The 21913-nt window shown below is 40.8% G+C and overlaps 1 pseudogene; it reads left to right on the forward strand.

Annotated features, from left to right (window-relative positions):
- The first annotated feature begins 13347 nt into the window (after positions 1–13347).
- Positions 13348–20948, forward strand: LOC125285593 (annotated as a pseudogene).
- The last annotated feature ends 965 nt before the right edge of the window (positions 20949–21913 follow it).

Consider the following 21913-nt stretch of genomic DNA (forward strand, 5'->3'; position numbering starts at 1 on the left):
GAGACTGTTATTAAGCGCCACGGGTTAAGCCGATGTGAGTGGTTGAAGTAGCACGTCAATAGATGACGGACAAGTGGCTTATTCAATCATATGCAAGCATTTTTTCATTTGGCCCAGCCTTCTGAAGCAACACTTCAATGGATCGGTTCCAGATGGATGAGTGGAGCTAGGCGGAGCGAAATTCATCTGGCTAGGGTCAGGTTATATCCAGCTATCTGAATGGATTTTTTTTTGTCGACTCGACATATCATGTGCTTCATGTAAATGCTTGGAAAACGAATTATTAAAGACCCACCAATTCCATTCTACTAGTTCTACGTGGTGGAGATTGAGAGAACCCAAAAAGTATCAAACTTGCATGTACCATGGTGTTAGTGCATTCTGACATGATAAACGTTATTGATAAAGAATAAAACGCAGTTTGCAGTAAAGCTGCTATTCATTGGCTACATGTGGGTGCCCCCTCTGTCCTTTGCAGTAAAGCTGCTATTCATTGGCTACATGTGGGTGCCCCCTCTGTCCTTTGCCCTACGCAAAGTGCGTGATGCGCGTGGGAGCGGTGGCACTGCCAGGCTACACGAGCTTTTTCTGCATTTCTATCCCTTTATTCTCTTTAATTCCAGTTCACAGCTCAAAGCTGACATGCACTAGAAGAGCATAGTTTGTGTTTTATCAAGAATCAAAAAGATTAGCGTGGCACCACTTTAGATGTTTCATTAAATGACTGGTGCTATTTCGCGAGGCATAGTGAGATCTTTCGGTTTCGCACACAAAGTGCACTAACTATTATGTTCTTCATATCCTTGTCTCTGACAAGCTGAAAATAATGAGCGTAGGCTTATGTCCATCCCGCAAATAGAGTCCGACTTCTAGACAGGTGATATTTTTGAGATATGTGCTTCCTAGAGGCATTTTTTAGTAAAAGTTGGGAACAGGACTTTTTAACATAATTAAGGTGTGCTGAATCCAACTAGCCCTGTTCCCAAGCTGAATTTTGAGTTTATGACCATCTAATTAGCATAAACAAAATGGTTGCCAAAATGGGCACTTTCATTGGGCGGATGTCATTATACCATGTAAATTAATTCATATTGTTCACAGAAATCTTCCTTGGCCAATAGATCAAGGATACAGGCTGTGAAAAAAAGAGAAAAAATCTAGTATTATGCCCATGTTAATTACCTGAAAAAACCTTTGAAAAATGTAATTGTTAAAATGTTATAACTGAGCAGGCACACGGTATTTGACGAATGAGACTTATGTTTTTTGAGGGTCAAGAAAGATGTGTAGTAATGAAATGTAAAGTTTAATTGTGGCCTACTGGTTAGGTCTTCCGGCTTGAAACCAAAGGGTTGCCGGTTCGATCCCCGACCAGTAGGAAAAATGTGGGTGGTGGAAAGGTTGAGCACTAGTCTCCCATGCCCACATCCACGGCTGAAGTGCCCTTGAGCAAGGCACCTAACCCCTCACTGCTCCCCGGGCATCACTGTAGCAAGGCAGCTCACTGCTCCAGGTTAATGTGTGCTTCAATGTGTGACCTGTGCGTTCACTAATTCACGGATGGGATACATGCAGAGACAAATTCCTTGTATACCCAAGTATACTTGGCCATAAAACCTGATTTACATTACATTTTACATTATTGAAGCGAATTAGGTTGGTAATGTATGTAGTCTCGGATTAAATTACACAGGCCTTTACCCATTTTTTCGTAACACTTTGTACGGTGGGGTACATGAAGTAATTCATGATTTATGTATTACTTCATTCATTAATATCTAATTAATCATCAGGAATTTACTGAGTCCATAGTTTGTCATTTGTGACCTCATACATGAACACATTACTAAAGTATTTAGGGTAATGGTTGGCACATCATTATGAATTATGATGTATTAACCATGATCATGACTTTATTTTTCTGCCAAAAATGTGGTCATCACTGCTCAAATTCTTATAACTTTGGAGTTCTCTAAACACATGTCCTTATTCACTACTTGAGTTGAGGGGCCACAGACATGATGAATGCATGAGCAACTATCCTAAAATTCATGTAATCATGATGATCATGCTTAAGAAATCATAAATCACAATGATATACCCATCACACCTAATGCTTTAGTTGATGTGTTGTTCATACGTGAGGTCATCATGAATGAGAGTATATGAATTAATGTCAATTCCTGATGATTAATAGGATATAAAGGATAAAGGAAGTAATGCATAAATCATGAATTAATTCATGCATGAATTCATGATAATTCATGTACCTTTACCATAAAGTGTTACCCATATTTCTTCATAACCTTTGTGTTAGTAAAATGATTGAATGTCCTGTGAATTAATAGCTAGATGAATAACTTTATAACTAGTGCAAGTTCAAGTTCAAGTTACTTTATTTGTAGCCAGAGGTAGATTTTGTTTGCAGTATAGAATGCTTCTAGAGAATTTGCCAGAACAGGAGCACAGAGGATGCCATCTTTACGGCACTTCACTCTGCCCTGTCCCTCCTGGACAATAGCAACACCTTCGTATGTGAGAATGCTGTTCCTTGACTTCAGTTCAGCATTCAACACCATTATCCCCTCCAAACTGATCACCAAACTCAGTGAACTGGACATCAATACCTCCCTCTGAAACTAGATTCTGGACTTCCTAACCAACAGACCGCAGTCTGTTAGATTAGATAACCTCACCTATTCAACCCTCACCCTGAACACCGGCGTGTGCTGAGCCCTCCTTTACTACCTCTTGTCAAGTTTGCAGACAACACTACGGTGATTGCTGTCATCAGCAATAATAATGAGACAGCCTGCAGGGAGGAGGTCCAGCACCTAACATCGCGGAGCACCGACAATAACCTGGCTCAAGACCTCATTGTGGACTTCAGGAAGTCAAAAGCTAGCACACAAAGCCCCATCCTCATCAACAGGACTGAGGTGGAGCTTGTCACCAGTTCAGTTCAGATGCGTTTTTTTATGTAGCCCGCCCCCGACATTCCAAAAAAGTGGTTATATTTGACAACTTCCCTGTTAGGCCAGCAACAGACGCTGGAGGGATGCAAAAAGATCAACTTAACGTGTATTTCCTCCTGGTTGCGAAAACGTTTGTTTTCTCTTTCTGTTCCTTCATAAATTGCGCAGCAAATTATCAGTCACAGAGGCACTGGGCATAATTTGACCAGCAGTCTCCGCATCCATAGTTTGAGAAACGCTATGCTGCGTCCGAGCAAAGATTCTAGTGCAACTCCAAAGAGGACAAATGAGGGTCCGGCTTGAGGCTGCGCCGGACAGGGCGCTTACATACGTGCAGTAGTTTGCATTTCCTCACCAATTACAAAGGAAAGCAAATACAAGGAAACACAAGGGAGCACTAAAGTGTAGTGCTGTATCTGCTGTCTAATCTATCTGCAGAGTGTAGTGCTGTATCTGCTGTCTAATCTATCTGTAGAGTGTAGTGCTGTATCTGCTGCCTAATCTATCTGTAGAGTGTAGTGCTGTATCTGCTGTCTAATCTATCTGTAGAGTGCAGTGCTGTATCTGCTGTCTAATCTATCTGTAGAGTGTAGTGCTGTATCTGCTGCCTAATCTATCTGTAGAGTGTAGTGCTGTATCTGCTGTCTAATCTATCTGTACTGTAGCTGCAGCACTAAAAATACCCCCAGAGTGTAGTGCTGTATCTGCTGTCTAATCTATCTGCAGAGTGTAGTGCTGTATCTGCTGTCTAATCTATCTGTAGAGTGTAGTGCTGTATCTGCTGCCTAATCTATCTGTAGAGTGTAGTGCTGTATCTGCTGTCTAATCTATCTGTACTGTAGCTGCAGCACTAAAAATACCCCCAGAGTGTAGTGCTGTATCTGCTGTCTAATCTATCTGCAGAGTGTAGTGCTGTATCTGCTGTCTAATCTATCTGTAGAGTGTAGTGCTGTATCTGCTGCCTAATCTATCTGTAGAGTGTAGTGCTGTATCTGCTGTCTAATCTATCTGTACTATAGCTGCAGCACTAAAAATACCCCCAGAGTGTAGTGCTGTATCTGCTGTCTAATCTATCTGTACTGTAGCTGCAGCACTAAAAATACCCCCAGAGTGTAGTGCTGTATCTGCTGTCTAATCGATCTGTACTGTAGCTGCAGCACTAAAAATACCCCCAGAGTGTAGTGCTGTATCTGCTGTCTAATCAATCTGTAGAGTGTAGTGCTGTATCTGCTGCCTAATCTATCTGTAGAGTGCAGTGCTGTATCTGCTGTCTAATCTATCTGTAGAGTGTAGTGCTGTATCTGCTGTCTAATCTATCTGCAGAGTGTAGTGCTGTATCTGCTGTCTAATCTATCTGTACTGTAGCTGCAGCACTAAAAAATACCCCCCAGAGTGTAGTGCTGTATCTGCTGTCTAATCTATCTGTACTGTAGCTGCAGCACTAAAAATACCCCAGAGTGTAGTGCTGTATCTGCTGTCTAATCTATCTGTAGAGTGTAGTGCTGTATCTGCTGTCTAATCTATCTGTACTGTAGCTGCAGCACTAAAAATACCCCCAGAGTGTAGTGCTGTATCTGCTGTCTAATCTATCTGTACTATAGCTGCAGCACTAAAAATACCCCCAGAGTGTAGTGCTGTATCTGCTGTCTAATCTATCTGTACTGTAGCTGCAGCACTAAAAATACCCCCCAGAGTGTAGTGCTGTATCTGCTGTCTAATCTATCTGTACTGTAGCTGCAGCACTAAAAATACCCCCAGAGTGTAGTGCTGTATCTGCTGTCTAATCTATCTGTAGAGTGTAGTGCTGTATCTGCTGTCTAATCTATCTGTACTGTAGCTGCAGCACTAAAAATACCCCCAGAGTGTAGTGCTGTATCTGCTGTCTAATCTATCTGTACTGTAGCTGCAGCACTAAAAATACCCCCAGAGTGTAGTGCTGTATCTGCTGTCTAATCTATCTGTACTGTAGCTGCAGCACTAAAAATACCCCCAGAGTGTAGTGCTGTATCTGCTGTCTAATCTATCTGTAGGACTATAGCTGCAGCACTAAAAATACCCCCAGAGTGTAGTGCTGTATCTGCTGTCTAATCTATCTGTACTGTAGCTGCAGCACTAAAAATACCCCCAGAGTATAGTGCTGTAGCTGCTGTCTAATCTATCTGTACTATAGCTGCAGCTATAGAGTGTAGTGCTGTATCTGCTGTCTAATCTATCTGTAGAGTGTAGTGCTGTATCTGCTGCCTAATCTATCTGTAGAGTGCAGTGCTGTATCTGCTGTCTAATCTATCTGTAGAGTGTAGTGCTGTATCTGCTGTCTAATCTATCTGCAGAGTGTAGTGCTGTATCTGCTGTCTAATCTATCTGTACTGTAGCTGCAGCACTAAAAATACCCCCAGAGTGTAGTGCTGTATCTGCTGTCTAATCTATCTGTACTGTAGCTGCAGCACTAAAAATACCCCCAGAGTGTAGTGCTGTATCTGCTGTCTAATCTATCTGTAGAGTGTAGTGCTGTATCTGCTGTCTAATCTATCTGTACTGTAGCTGCAGCACTAAAAATACCCCCAGAGTGTAGTGCTGTATCTGCTGTCTAATCTATCTGTACTATAGCTGCAGCACTAAAAATACCCCCAGAGTGTAGTGCTGTATCTGCTGTCTAATCTATCTGTACTGTAGCTGCAGCACTAAAAATACCCCCCAGAGTGTAGTGCTGTATCTGCTGTCTAATCTATCTGTAGAGTGTAGTGCTGTATCTGCTGCCTAATCTATCTGTACTGTAGGCCTATAGCTGCAGCACTAAAAATACCCCCAGAGTGTAGTGCTGTATCTGCTGTCTAATCTATCTGTACTGTAGGCCTATAGCTGCAGCACTAAAAATACCCCCAGAGTGTAGTGCTGTATCTGCTGTCTAATCTATCTGTACTGTAGCTGCAGCACTAAAAATAACCCCAGAGTGTAGTGCTGTATCTGCTGTCTAATCTATCTGTAGAGTGTAGTGCTGTATCTGCTGTCTAATCTATCTGTAGAGTGTAGTGCTGTATCTGCTGTCTAATCTATCTGTAGAGTGTAGTGCTGTATCTGCTGTCTAATCTATCTGTACTGTAGCTGCAGCACTAAAAATACCCCCAGAGTGTAGTGCTGTATCTGCTGTCTAATCTATCTGTACTATAGCTGCAGCAATTTCCTCACATTAAGGTCTAATGGATACGCTATAGGCCACTTCTATTTTTGGATGCTCTCTTAAAGCAACACCAAAGAGTTTTTTGTACCTTAAAATAATGTTTTCCAAAATCGTTTCAGTGGTTCATCAACTTGTAACAGGGTGAACGGCACTTCTGCATTCGCTTCACAGCCCTCTATCGGCTATAACTGCACTACAGTATGTAAGTTTGCCAGATCGGGTAGCGGATCTGTAGTTCGATGGAATGAGACATAAGAAACTACAAATTTGACTTGCATCTGATGTCGCAATACATCATACTTTCATAAATCGTGCAACATATTCTACCTTGTCTATGGACATTGTTATTTACAAAGCCGGTGCTGGATAAACAAATAGCATGCGTGCGACAGAGGGAAAGTTCTTTGGTGTTGCTTTAAGAAGAAATGGGATTCCGCATGATAAGAACAAAACTGCAAACGCTTCTGAGGTTTAAGAACACCTTCGCGAATTTGCCTAAGAGTTTTCGTAGGACCTTCATAAGAACACAGTTGAGAAAATTCTTATGAAGATATTGGTGAATGAGGCCCAATGAGATTGCTGTTAATCTCACTGGGCGGGCCAAGCACAAAAGGTACTTATCAAAGTGAACTAAAGAGTACATTTCTTGGCCAGAATCTCAAGGTTTGTGAACAAGAAAGTAATGCTGACTGGCAGATCTGCCTCTGAAAGTAGTAAGTCAATAAGGCCTTTCCAGAACCATTCTCAATCTCAATTGAGACTTAGAAATTACCTATAATAATCTATTCATTTTATATAGGGACCAAGTACAATTTGTAAAATCAACAATGCCATTTGGAGCGTGGTTCCAGATGTAGCCTAATTTACATCTGCAGTCCCTAGGCAGGGCACAGTTTAATATCCAACAGATACTGTAACATTTAACAAACAAGACTAGCTTGCTGTTTGCTACCTCAATTGAAATCCACGTGAAATTCAAGACTTGAATTGGAATTCAAGAGCCAGTTTCAATTCAATTCTGGAATTTTGCACAAGCCTGGTTTCAACACAAATAAATAAAACTGGGCTGATATATGGCAGCACAATATTATGCAGTAACTAGAATGAGTTTCCAAGGAACGGCAAAATGTGCAGTTCACCAACGGATGCTGACAGTAAAATAGGGTGCATTGAACTCTGCTTGATCCATGCCAAGTTTTGTGTACTTTCGTTCATGGGGGGCCTTACAATAAAATAATGTATGTGTACATTTAGTGACGTACACCAACAAGGATTCCCGGGACACTGAAAGACCGGGGTACACAAAACTTGGTGGGCATGTAACCCCACATGGATAGCATGGAACTGTCGTTTTTCGTTTTGATCTGTAGCCCCTCCGCTGGACTGGACCCCCCGAAAGGAGGGTAGGGCAGACACAGTTCTCTGTGAATATCTTGAGAACTGTAGGGCCTAGGATGACCAATTGTTGTCCGTATGTTTGCCTCCAGGGGTCATGTTAACCCATTTCATGTGCACACATGTGCACAAACAGATACACACGCACACACATACATTCACAGTAATCAGTGGTGGAGGAAGTGCTGAAACTCAGTACTTAAGTAAAAGTACAAATACACAGAGAAATATTTACTTTAGTAAAAGTAAAAGTACCACAATGACAACCCTACTTAAGTAAAAGTAAAAAATACCTGCTTTTAAATGTACTTTAAGTATTAAAAGTAAAAGTATTTGCATAATGATTTATTCTCTTAATATCTATATTCTAAAAGGAAAAATCAGTATGGGCTGTGGCATTTTAATTAGTTTTAGGTTATACTCGACTAGATAGTTTTAAGTTAATGCAATTGTGCTTACCGTCTGTGGCCCAGTTTACATTCTGACCTACAATTCTAGAGACTGTAATTCTGCTTATCTACTAGGGTGATCTGCTGAGTAATATCATTCAGCAAAACACGAGAGCCTGAAGTGGATCGTAATGCCAATTATGCTGATTGAACAGAAAAGTTGCTGAGAAAGGTGTCTTTATGATTAAGTTCAGTGGATCGTAATGCCAATTATGCTGATTGAACAGAAAAGTTGCTGAGAAAGGTGTCTTTATGATTAAGTTCAGTTTCACTTGCCCAGAATGAGCGCTCACGTTACTACCCCCCAATTGTAGGCTATGCATCTTCACAAACAATTAAGGAATATTTCCTAATCTGGAAAAATGTTACGTTTTTTCCGCCACCGGTTCATTAATAGTCTACCATTCATTTTGTGCCGCAAAATGATCAGGCGTGGTGACAGAAGCATGGGCATAGCCTGTAACCCGCTGATCCGCGGATAGCAATCTCATCGGAGAGGAGGCCCTAACGCTGCAGATAACAGACAGAGAAAGGCACAGCACACACTTGCATGTACAGTGTAGCCATGGGTCTGGTGAATATAGCCTACCAAATGCTCACGCTTTGCCTGGTCTAGACTAGAAGCTTATGTTTCTAAGAATGCACGTAGCGCTCCAGAATCTTTGGTAGCAACCCCCGGTAAAACAAACGTGTTTGTCAGAGAGAGAAAAAAAAAAACTGATCATAAAATGTATCGTAAAAAGGAACGATGGTGTTGTAGAAATGTAGCGGAGTAAAAGTACAGATAATTGCTGTAAAATGTAACGAAGTAAAAGTCAAAAGTATGCACTATAAATTTTACCTAAGTAAAGTACAAATACGTGGAAAATTTACTTAAGTACAGTAACGAAGTATTTGTACTTCGTTACATTCCACCACTGACAGTAATCATACCTATGACACATACTCACACAGTAGACATATGTATGCATGCATGCACAGGCACATACGCAGGCACACACACAAGCACACACACACACACACACACACACACATAACATAAACATGTACATGCACACATGCACACAATTCAAGAATGTCTCAGAATTATGAACAGGCAAGATGGAGGTGGGGTTGTATAAAATTAATTTTACATGTGAAATCTATGAACTAATCATGTTTTGGTACTTGTTGTCTAGCAGATACCAGTGAGAATTGAGTGTGGATAATGCAATTTAGTGAGACAGTTAGAATCATATAGGCCTTTCAGCGTGATTTATTTTTGTGGAAAAAATGTGCTGGACTGGGCGGTGGTCATATTTTGTACCGCTCTGCGGTACATCTAGTTCAAGACTCTTTTCCTCAGTGGTTCCATGCTGGTGGAATGAGTTGCCAAGTGCTCTCCGTTCCTGTGGTAGTTTTGGGTCGTTTAAGAGGGGTCTAAAGACATTCCTGTTCAACATGCACTTAGTTCTTTAAGCACTTCTTATGCGTTATGTTTTGTATAATATTGTTTTATTTCCATTAGGCTGTTGATTAATTTGACAGTATTGTTTATTATTGATATTCTCCTTAATATAGTCTTACCATGTCGTTGTTTTTATATTATTGATTGAATGGACACTATTGTTTATTGTTGTTGTCCCCCTCATTTTCATTGCTTATTATTAGCATTACATTAATACACAGGATTAGATGCCAAAATCCAAGGTAAAAACACATTTAGAAGCCCCTACTCAAATTAATTTTAAAAAGCATGCTACCCACAAATCTGCCAACAAATGGTTACAAACACAAGACAAATGGCCCATCCAACAACAGTATATAGTATGCGGCATGTCATTGGGGTTATCAAGTGGGCACCCTCATTCACCGATGTTTTGTTAAGTTAGGCCCACGACACCTCATGAAGGCTTAACAGTGAAACCAGCATCCTGGAGACACTCACCTCCATGCTGCCACCATATTACCACATTGAAATATCCAATACCCAAAATACTCTTAACCAGCCTAGGCATATTTATTGAATTGACATTGTTGTTATTATTGCTATTCTCCTTTTGACCAACATTTAATCTGTTCCCTGTTATATTTTAAATATTATGTTGTTTTTTGTATTTGTGTGTCGCTTTGGACAAAGGCGTCTGCAAAGTCCCCATAACCATAACCATAATGGCTTGACTTGCATACCACGTGGGTGTGCTCTGTGTGTTAGTTCAACAGAAATTCTGCAGAATTACACACCCCTCTGTGTTGGCGATAAAACCAGGAGTCCAAAGTCACTCTCATCAGCCTGACCACACACACAGTGTTTGTGCCTCCTAACGGTCTGACATCACCTCTCTCCCTCTAACATTAATTAGATTCAACTTTATTGTCATTGCACAAGTAAGGACAACCAGTAACAGTAACATACAAAACAAAAGTAAATAATCAATTGGGATAATTAGGAGGGTTAGTCATCTTGTCTCCAGAAATGGCCTCCTCACTCTTTATTATAGTTTAATTTACCCATATCTTTCATACTGTAATTTAGTGTGGGCAAGTACTTTTCCTTCCACTATTCACAAATTACTGGGCCTTCAAAAGCGTTTTGTTAGAATTGCAACCTGTTCTGAATGGAGTGCTGCATCTACTCCTTTAAAGAACTGAAAATCCTTACTGTTAATGATATTAATGTACTTCAAACCTGTGTTTTTATTTATGAAATATATAAATGTAATAGAAAGATTCCTGAGCACTTTAAGTGTTATTTTAAAACTAATTCACAGGTTCACTCGTATGTAACGAGGCAAGATAATGATTTTCATCCTCCTCAATTTAGGACATATCAAGCTCAATTTTCCATACGTTATAGGGGTGCTAAAATATGGAAAAAAATGTCAAATCTGGCCTCCCAAGGTTATGAGTAGGAAGGAAAAGCAAGAGTGAAAAGGTGAGTTTTTAACATTGGACAAATGAACAAAGGTGGACAGGGACATGCTTTGACATAGTGCAAGTGGGAGGGAGTTCCAGAGTTTGGGGCCATGGAATGGAGATGTGCAGTGGGGGTGGATAGGAGGTGGGCATCAGTGGAGCGTAAGGTGCGGGTTGGTTGGTAAGGGGTCAGGAGGCTTGAAAGATAAGTGGGTGCAAGATTTTGTTGTGCTTTGAAGACAAGAAGGATGATTTTGAATTGAATACGGTATTGTACAGGGAGCCAGTGTAGTTGATGGAGGATGGGAGTGATATGTTGCCAGGGCCTGGTACGGGTGAGAACTCTTGCAGCGGAATTTGGAATGTATTGTAGCCTGTCTAATCTCTTTGCTGAAACACCAAAGAGCAGGGCATTATAGTAGTCAAGTCTGGAGGTTATGAAAGCATGAATGAGAGTCTCAGCAGTCGTGGGGTTAAGGGACGGGCGGAGTTTAGAAATGTTTTTGAGGTGGAAGAAGGCTGTTTTAGTGATGTATTTGATGTGAGAGTCAAAGGAAAGGGTAGAGTCAATTATGACTCCAAGGTTTTTGACCTCAGCGGTAGCAGTGGTGAAGTAACCAGGGATGGATAAATGTGATTGTTCCAGCTTTTTCAGTACAGATGGTGTGGCAATGAGTATGGCTTCTGTCTTGTCATGGTTTAATTTGAGAAAGTTCTGTCATCCAGTTGCTTATGGCATTGAGACAGGTGACCTGATTGGAGGGAGGGAGTGTGTGGGAGGGCTTAGTGTGAATATAGAGTTTTGTGTCGTCAGCATAGCAGTGGATGTTTAAACCATACTGACGTAAAATATGACCAAGGGGGAGGATGTAAATGACAAAGAGCAGGGGACCTAGGACAGAACCCTGGGGAACACCATGTGAAAGGGGTGAACTGGGGGACCTGAAATTACCTATCCCCCCCCCCCCCCCCGTGTTCATCAATCTGACCACACACACAGTCTGACATCACCTCTCTCCCTCTAACATTAATTAGATTCAACTTTATTGTCATTGCACAAGTAAGGACAACCAGTAACAGTAACATACAAAACAAAAGTAAATAATCAATTGGGATAATTAGGAGGGTTAGTCATCTTGTCTCCAGAAATTGCCTCCTCACTCTTTATTATAGTTTAATTTACCCATATCTTTCATACTGGTCCTTCAAAAGCGTTTTGTTAGAATTGCAACCTGTTCTGAATGGAGTGCTGCATCTACTCCTTTATTTAAAGAACTGAAAAGCAGAGAGATATGTTAAGCTTCTTCTCTCATTAATTTGAAAAAAACTTGAGGATACACCAACAGTAGATTATTTGTCAACTCTGTTATTGAGTTATTGGAGTGAAACCCTCGCTCAATTTTTAAAAAATAATAATACGATTAAAATCCATGAAATTCTGGTTTTATACATATTATGCGGTACCTAGTTTGAGGTTAGGATGTCGAGATGCATTGTGCCAGATTGTGCCAAATATGGCTAATTTCCGCCCAGCTGACCATGATGTCATTGTTGTTCATTAAGATTTCTGTAAAAAAAAAAATCTGTTAAGGATTAGCATACAGACGATAAGACTGGGAATGAATGTTGGTGTGACTCAACTGGTTGCCTTCGTCGGTGCCCTTTGTGCTGTGAACTTGCACAGATAAACTTGCCTGTTTCTGAGGAAGGTCTTGATTTAGAGATGCCCAAAAAGGTACAACGCAAGAGTAAAATTTGATATTTTTAATTCATTCAAGATCCTTTTTAATAGGCCAGTGTCTCAAGAATTCAAACCAAACAGGAATAAGGTATATAGCAACCACAGTGCAAACTGAGGGGAAAAAACAAAACTAAGCTGATTATACCTTTAAAGAGAAATTATGCAGTTTTGGCAATTTCTTTGCTGTTTTCTCGCTTTTTGCTTCTTTTTGCTGGCTCTGTCATGACGAATGAATGTCTGAGAAACTCCATTGCTACCTTGTTCTAGTCGGTGTCTGGCTTGTATGTGTTTTAAATGCAGTAAAGCAATTTGTTACACTCGTTATACTTCCTGAAACTGAGGCCTGACAGCCCAAAGTTGCAAGGGTGGTTTTTCCATTCACATTGCGCTAGGGGGAAGCGAGACGGCCACCATTCAACCCGAACAAAGCCATGTAACCATTCCGATTGTAGTGGGGTTAGATTGCTCACGCTGACGTTTGTCACGTCACTATCAGCCTAATTACTTGCCAACCCCCCTGATTAGCAGCTGCTGCCCTAATACCTTTAAAGGTGCCATGTGTAATTTTCGCCAAAAAATCAATTCATACTCTACATTCCATAAAAGATGGGGGCAGTATACCTCCAGAAAGTGAGTTGGCCTACCCTAGAGTAACAACCGAGAAAAGTGTATTGCAGTTTGGCTGGCGGTTATGTTGCCCGCATACCGCCTCCCATGGCCGAATCTGGTATTATGACACCTGTCGGGCTGTGGCTAGTAATTTAGCATGCTAATTCAGGTTGATATCTCTGCAGCACTATACCTTGTCATTTTTTTAATGACATCATCGCCCTTATTTCTTCTCATTCTTTTGATGCGTGTAGCTCATTTTTTGGATATTTTTACCTCAATTCTTACACACGGCACCTTTAAAAGACCTGGAAGTACCGGTGAGTGACTGCGCAGTAATTCTTGCTCCCCCTCCGTTGAGAATGCTCCCTGTCTAGCGTGGTAGGTCTCTTTTCTTAGCGGGTTGTGTTGGCTTTCCACACTATGTTTTATGGGCTTACCTTTTGTCTTGTAGCCTCGTAACTGCTGTTTGCCTCCTCCACCACTCCTGTTGAGGGTATTTCTATTTCCTGCCAGCTCAGGTATGCTTCTTAATGTTAGTCTACGCGACACTGTCGCTGCAAGTTTAGCCTACCCGTAATGATTTTAACTATGTGTTTATAGTGCGGATCTGTGACCTCACCGTATCTGGAGCGGGTATGTAGCGCAGCATTTTATTCTGGCTATCTGTAAAATGTATCGTATATTTTAACTCTGATCTGCATCTTGCAGGTGCGTGTAGCCTGGTTGACTGGAAGGCCGGACTTCACAGGCGCTGCTGTTTTGTCTGATGATCGATTGCTGTCTAGTGTTTGTCTCTGTCTTGCTTGTGACTATTTTGTGAGTTTTATTTTGTTTGTTTGTTCCGTCTTTGTCCAGTCGCGTAGTGTCTGCGTCTGCTTTCGTAGACTCTGTGTCTTTATTTTGGGTTTTCTTTTGGTTTTGTTGGTGAAGCTACCTACTAATAACATCTACTGCATGAAGCTGCCTAATTATAACATCTACTGCATGTTGCCAGTGTTTCCCATGCGCTGTCGCATGATTTGTATCTCTCTCAGTTTTGTTTGCATGTGATTGTGTATGCTGTCGCTTTGCATGATTTAAGCTTTGTCAGTGTTAGTGTTGCTGTCTTCAGTGTATTGTGGTTGTGTCCTTTTTGGTTGATTTATTGCTATCCTCTGGTGCCTTAATTGTTTTGTCTGTTTGTTTGTTTGGCAGGTCGGGGCGCTCCTAAGGGGAGGCTAGGCACCTGGTGGTGGGACCCTATCACTGCATGTTTGCTGTGCTTTATTGTGCTGTGCCGTGCTGTGTGTTGCTGTGCTGTGCGGTGAGCTGTGCGGTTCAGTGTACTGCTTACTGCAGCCTGCGTTATAGAAACTTCGCTTCCTCCGAAAGTGTGTGCCGCGTGTGTTTTGGTGTGAATCTTGGAACACACCATCAGTAGCGTGCCTCCCTTGGGTAAGCTCCCTCCTAGCTGCATTTATTGAGTTCTGTGAACGTTTGGTCCCTCAAATGCCTAGACTCCAATGTATGATCTATAAGATCTGATTTTAAAAACTTGTCATACAACAATATTTAATAAATATATATTTTTGTATTGCCTTTAACCATTGTGAGTCTTTTAGGTTTCCCCAGCATAAGAGATCTGCAGTTCCACCTCCCCTTTCCCTTTACCATAAATACATTTTCATTTTATTGGAATTCACGTCTGTTGCGTAGTGCATTTGAACCTGTGTGGGTATTCTCTGTGAGGTTACCTTGGTATTTCCCTGGGGGGTAATTAGTGGTTCCCCTGGGGGGGCGTAGTCGGGACTATTAATTGGGCTACACCTTTTCCTCCTCCCCTTATACTGCTCCGTCACACTATGACTTTGAAGCTGTTAAGTTAAAGTAAATTAAGCTAAAACAAACCTGCATAGTTCCCCTTTCATTTAGTTTTAGTTAGTTTTGGATTGTTCATTTTCATTTTTATTTTGTTTTTGTTTTTTGGAAAACTGTTATTTTTATTTTAGTTAACTAAATCTTCACTGGTTTTAGTCTTAGTTTTCATTCACTATGATGACCCTAGTTATGTCAAAGAATTACATCCTATATGAGTCCCTGGAAACAACAACATATAAATGAAGTATTAGCATTGGTACAGTGTTGCATTGAATGTACCATCAACAATTATATTATGATTACGGTCCTGTCTGAAACTCTTGAGCTGTCTTTCATTTACCACATGATCTATCACATCACACCATTACTTCTCAATCTATCATGAGCTAGGCAGAGATTATGATGAGGACCTAGTAATACACATATGCAAAAACTTTTGGAAAATTGTAAATATGCACCAGTCTGAATGTAAAAATATATGCAATGATGGACAAATGCAAGTTGGCCTACAGCTTGTTAAGAAACCCAACAGTAAGTCAGAGATGTGCTACTACATTATCCAAGTGTTTTAATGCCTATTTCATTTTTAAAAAATATGGGAAGTGCACTTTTTTCACTTGAGCCCCTGCCCTTCAAAATGTCTAAGCATTTTGCTGTGCCTAAATATCTTCAACCTCAAGTATGTTGCTAATAAGGAAATATAATTGTTATCTAGACAAGGTGTAGAAATAAGGAAGTGCGCTCAACACCCTATGGTACTTCAACTGGGTGCTTAAACTTTCTTGATAATAAAATGGCAAATTGCCATTTTTCACACTGAAGAAGGGTGTTAGCCCGAAACGTTTGTGAGGCAATTAAAAAGTAAACGATACTGTTGAGTGCTTGCTTTATTTATTTTTCTATCTAGACAAGGTGACATTTTCCATGTAGAATGTAGGACAATGCTAAAAGGAAGGGAAATCAAATACATCCAACACCTGGCCCGGTCTGTGTAGGCAGCCCAGGCACCAGAAACTGGAAATAAGCAAAGTGGGGGCAGCCTGTCCCCCAAACAAAAACAAAACCCTATGTGGAGTTTCTCTGGGAACTCAACATGAGAAAGGGAGCATAAAAGAGTAAAAATTCCCTCATGATGAATAAACTATCTATCTATCTCTATCTATCTATCTTTCCTTCAAGTATCTTTGTACTGCCTAGCGACCCATCACTTGCCTTATGTGAACTCCTAATCACCCTGGACAATTCCATTTCCTGGACTGTTTGAACTTTCCGACACTAAATAGTATTAATGCATTATCATACCGGATATGTAACCATCCCACCTCTTGTAACATACACCTCAGGTGGCTTTAAACACCATGTTCTATTCTCTACATCTGACTAACTTATGCATTTATCATGTTTACAAACCTTACTGTTCTGTAACTGACCGTAGGCAGATGGGTCAGACCCTTGAGTCATGGATCTGCTCGAGGTTTCTTCCTATATGTATCTCCAATTCCAGGGAGTTTTTTCCCTGTTCCCCTGTTCCCCTGTTCCCCTGTTCCCCTGTTACCCTGTTCCCCTGTTACCCAGTTACCCTGTTCCCCTGTTACCCTGTTCCCCTGTTACCCTGTTACCCTGTTCCCCTGTTACCCTGTTACCCTGTTCCCCTGTTACCCATGGGCCTTCATTTCTTTTCTTTTCTTTTCTCTGATTGTCTACCACTCTGTAAAGCGCCATGAGACGTGTAATGTTTTGCCGCTCTATAAGAATAATTAAATTTAAATTAAAACCAAATGTGGTATGGGCACTTCAGCCAGCTGCAACGCAGACCCCCCTATAAATATACAATTCGACATCTCAGTATCTTTCAGTTGAATTGTGTGAAGCTATTTGAACAGGAAAATCCTTTCATAACCTTGGATTTGGTGTGTCATGAGTTTAGCGCCCCTTAGACCCAGGTTTGAGGTTCTCTACCTTCACTACATAGTTGGTTCCTTTACAGTATTCTCTGAGTGTGAGACTTAGTTTGTCAGGGCATGAAAGTGTGTGTGACTCAAGTTAGTCCAGTGCACCTTAATCCACCTCCTAGGCCTTCTGATGTGCCAAAAATCTTTCACCTCAGGTATGCAGCAAATAAGGAAACAAAATTATTTTTTATACGAGGGGAATTTTTCATCACTGTGGAATGTAGAAGAGGATGCTACAAGGAAGGGAATTCAAACACACCCAACACCTAAGTAATGTAATGTATTTATTCCAACAGGGACAGTGCACAATAAACTTTAATAGATGCAATGTGCCAGATTGTGGCAAATATTGCTAATTAAAGTCCATACCTGACCATTTATTGATGTCATTGTTGTTCATTAAGATATCTATAAAAAAAAAATCTGTTAAGGATTAGCATATAGATGATAGGACTGGACATGTTGGTGTGACTCAACTGGTTGCCTTCATCGGTGCCCTTTGTGCTGTAAACTTGCACAGATAAACTTGCTTGTTTCTGAGGAAGGTCTTGATTTAGAGATGCCAAAAAAGGTACAATGCAAGAGTTTAATTCATTCAAGGTCGGTCCTTTTTAATAGGCCAGTGTCTCAAGAATTCAAACCGAACAGGAATAAGGTATATATCAACCACAGTGCAAACTGAGGGGGGAAACTAAAACTAAGCTGCTCTAAATTTTACCTTTAATTTAGTTTTAGTTTTGGATTGTTTATTGTCATTTTTATTTAGTTTTTTTGGGAAACTGCAGTTTTTATTTTTATTTCAGTTATCTTAATAATGTTTTAAAAATGTCCCATCAACAATTATATTATGATCACAGTCCCGTCTGAAACCCCTGGGCCGTCTGTTTCACATTAACCACATGATCTATCACATCACACCATCACTGCTCAATCTATCATGAGTTAGGCAGAGATAATGATGAGGACCTAATACACATTATGAAAACACTTTTGGAAAATTGTAAATATGCACCAGTCTGAATATAAACATGCAATGATGGACAAATGCAAGTTGGCCTACAGCTTGTTTCACTTGAGCCCCTGCCCTTCAAAATGTCTTTGCATATCGCTGTGCCTACAGTATATTGACCTATCTGAGTTTTACTTTATTCAATGTTAAGTTACATTGGTCACATCTACCTTTATGGTTAACTGGTAAATAAATTGCTATTCACCCACCATTTATATACCTCTTCTCCTATGCCATGCCACTACTCTGCTGTAGTTGGTAAACTACTTGGTAATATTTGAGGTCAATTTCTTAATTGTATGGAGTCATATTAATCATGGTTTCTTGTAATATTTACCACTCCTTTCCAGTCTGTCCATGTTCAATACACGTTTAAACCTTTGATGGCCAATACAATTTTCATCGTGAGAACACATTGTGCCATCCCTTACAACTTCTCAAATGTAATGACAAACATCAGCATGTTCCACACAACAGGCCCTTCACGTGTATTATAGCTCACCGTATCTGTTGGCTTGAACCCTATAAAAATATATGGGTCACGACTTAAATTAACTTAATGAACATGGGAAATGAACTTAATGAACATGGGAAAATGTGGGTCCTACTGTATGTTGTAGGAAATACAAATTTGATGACTGACTCATAGCAAAAAAAAATATTTAAAGCAATAAGAGAAACAAACAGTGTGCCGATCTTTCTTTTGATTTCTAGATTTTAGACTATTTGTTTTTTCTATAAACTGTTGATTTCAATGGTAATATTTATTGATGCCATTGTAAGTTGCTTTGGACAAATGCACCTGCTAAATGCCATAAACATAAACATGTCTTTGCCATGTATATTGCTGTGTAAAGCATGGGACGGCATTTTCCACCTATTGCTGGTGGATTCAGATATAACAAACAAATTTAGATATGCAGAAGTCACTGCTAAATTAGAATCAGAAGCTGCTCTGGATGATTTTTTCTGTCTTTATTAAATGCATTTGGGTCATTCCACGTCAGTTCAACCAGGGCCCACGCACTTAGGTCTCAAAAACTTCTGAAAAAATTACCAGGTGTACCTATGTTACCCAGGAGACACACTGTAAAATTACTCTTATGTAAGATCAATACTTTCCAAGATACAGCCAGTTTTACAGGGGGAGGGGGGTGTCGGATTTTGTTCGGCCTCTTTTTTTGTCAAAGTTCACAAGCCCACAGCGCAAGAACTAAACCATGTAGGAGGCTCAAATTTTGCATGCTGGTACATAAATAGGAATAGTATGTAGCAAAATCGTCACGTTTGGTCTGGATAATCCTGCATGGTCATAGCTGTCCCTCAAAGTTGATACAAATTTTATTGGAGTTTTTGGCTGGGCTCTGTTTAAGCCTTCAGAAGACATATTTGTACTCAACATAGGCTCTTGATTTATTTTCCTTATTGAGATAAGTAGAAACACTCTCACAAAAAGCAATGAACAGAAAACAAATCCCTTCAGGGTCTGAACAGCAGACCTCACAAGTCTGAAAAATAATTTTGGTTATCATTTTCAGAGCACCCAAACACCTCGTGGGAATATACAAAGATTTTTTAAATATGTTTTTCTTTATTCTCCATGATCCCTTCTTTTTGAAAACACCAATTTGACTTGTCTTATGCAAATCTTTCTTTTTTATTTTCCACCCTGAACATGGGCAAAATGCCCCATTGACATTAATATGACAATTAGTATGTAACCTGTGGTAGCTCTATACAAAACATATTGATGTCAATGGTCAGACCCTGAAGGAATTTATTTTCTGTTCATTGTTTTTTGTGAGAGTGTTTCTACTTATCTCAGTAAGGAAAATAAATCAAGAGCTGTAGTCTCTTTAACTCCACAGAGAGGCGTGAACCTTTGAGGATTGTGCTGCTGGGGAAGACCGGAGTGGGAAAGAGTGCTACAGGAAACACCATCCTGGGGATGGAGGCGTTTCAATCAGAGTTCTCCGCCTCCTCTGTGACGCCACAGTGTATGAAGGAAGGAGCAGAAGTGGATGGGAGAGGCGTGTATGTGGTGGACACTCCAGGCCTGTTTGAAACAAATCACACTAAAGAAGTGATCAGAAGGGAGATTGCAAAGTGTATCTGTCTGTCTTCTCCGGGTCCCCATGTGTTCCTGGTTGCTATCCAGCTGGGTAGATTCACTAAAGAGGAGCAGAAAACAGTGAAGTTGATTAAAGAAATATTTGGAGAAGGTTCAGCCAAGTACACAATGGTGCTGTTCTCTTATGGAGAACAACTGAATGGAAACCCCATTGAAGCATTTCTGAGTAAGAGTAAAGAACTTAAACCACTCAGTGTCATGGAGGATTTCATGTCTTTAGCAACAGAGACCCTGAGAATGACTCTCAGGTCCCAGAGCTGCTGCAGAAGATACGATGGTGCTGAGGAATGGAGGCCACTACACCACTGAGATGTACCAGGAGCCTGAAGCAGCGATGGAGAGAAAAAAGGCACAGATTCTGAAAGAGACAGAAGAGAAGAGAAAGAGAGAGAACAGGAGGAGCTGGTGAAACGGATAAAGGAAAAGGATGAGTTGGAGAAAGCTAGAGCTAAAGAAGAGCTTAGAAGAGCACAAGAAAGGGAAAAAGAGACAGAAGAGAAGAGAGAGAGAGAACAGGAGGAGCTGGAGCAACTGAAAAAGGACAAGGAAAAGTTGGAGAGAGACATAGAAGATCTTAAAAAGAAACAGGATGCTGAAGCTAGATGAAAAGCTGAGTTAGATCATACATTTTTGAAAGACATGACAAAAGTAGGTACTGCAGCAGGTACTATAATAGGAGGTGTAGTAGGTGGTGCAGTGGGAGGGCCAGCAGGTGCCGCTGCAGGAGCAGCAACGGGAGGAGCAGTGGGAGTAGTGGCAGCATGCACCACACAGTAGATACAGGCAGATGCACCATAGATACAGGCAGATGCACCATAGATACAGGCAGATGCACCATAGATACAGGCAGATGCATCATAGATACAGGCAGATGCACCACACAGTAGATACAGGCAGATGCACCATAGATACAGGCAGATGCACCATAGATACAGGCAGATGCACCACACAGTAGATACAGGCAGATGCATCATAGATAAGTATAAGTATAAGTATATATACTCTTTTGATCCCGTGAGGGAAATTTGGTCTGCATTTATCCCAATCTGTGAATTAGTGAAACACACTGCACACAGTGTGGTGAAGCACACACTAATCCCAGCGCAGTGAGCTGCCTGCAACAACAGCGGCGCTCGGGGAGGAGTGAGGGGTTAGGTGCCTTGCTCAAGGGCAATTCAGCCGTGGCCTACTGGTCGGGGTTCGAACTGGCAACCCTCCGGTTACATGTCCGAAGCGTTAACCAGTAGGCCACGGCTGCCCCCAAATTAACGGGAGATGGCGTGACAGTGGTGGTCACGTCATGAAGCAGGATTAGAACCTGCGACGCTGGCACAATGCTTCAAGTGCTTTGCACAGCAACGTCCAGTCCATTGTGCTATGGGAGCGCAGGCAGATGTACCATACAGTGATTAATGCTCATGGTATGTATTTTTATTACATTCTATACAAATTACTCTATATAACATTATGTTTTGTCTTTAGCTCATATCATATAATGTGCTCAAGATGTATATTTGTATTAAATTCTATACAAATGCATTATGTTTTTGTCTTTAGCTCATGTCACTGCATTGTTGTTGCCTATGGTGTGTGCTCTTTCTGTTATGCCAGCAGTTTGTGCTAAAAGACAATCATGTGTGTCAAATAAAGGGATGATTATGTAACCCATTTATGTCTACAGTGGATTTAGTTTTATTTCCTATATAGGACTTGTAGCAG

Source organism: Alosa alosa, chromosome 20 (genome assembly GCF_017589495.1).
Source record: "Alosa alosa isolate M-15738 ecotype Scorff River chromosome 20, AALO_Geno_1.1, whole genome shotgun sequence".
In the NCBI taxonomy this organism is placed as follows: Eukaryota; Metazoa; Chordata; class Actinopteri; order Clupeiformes; family Clupeidae; genus Alosa; species Alosa alosa.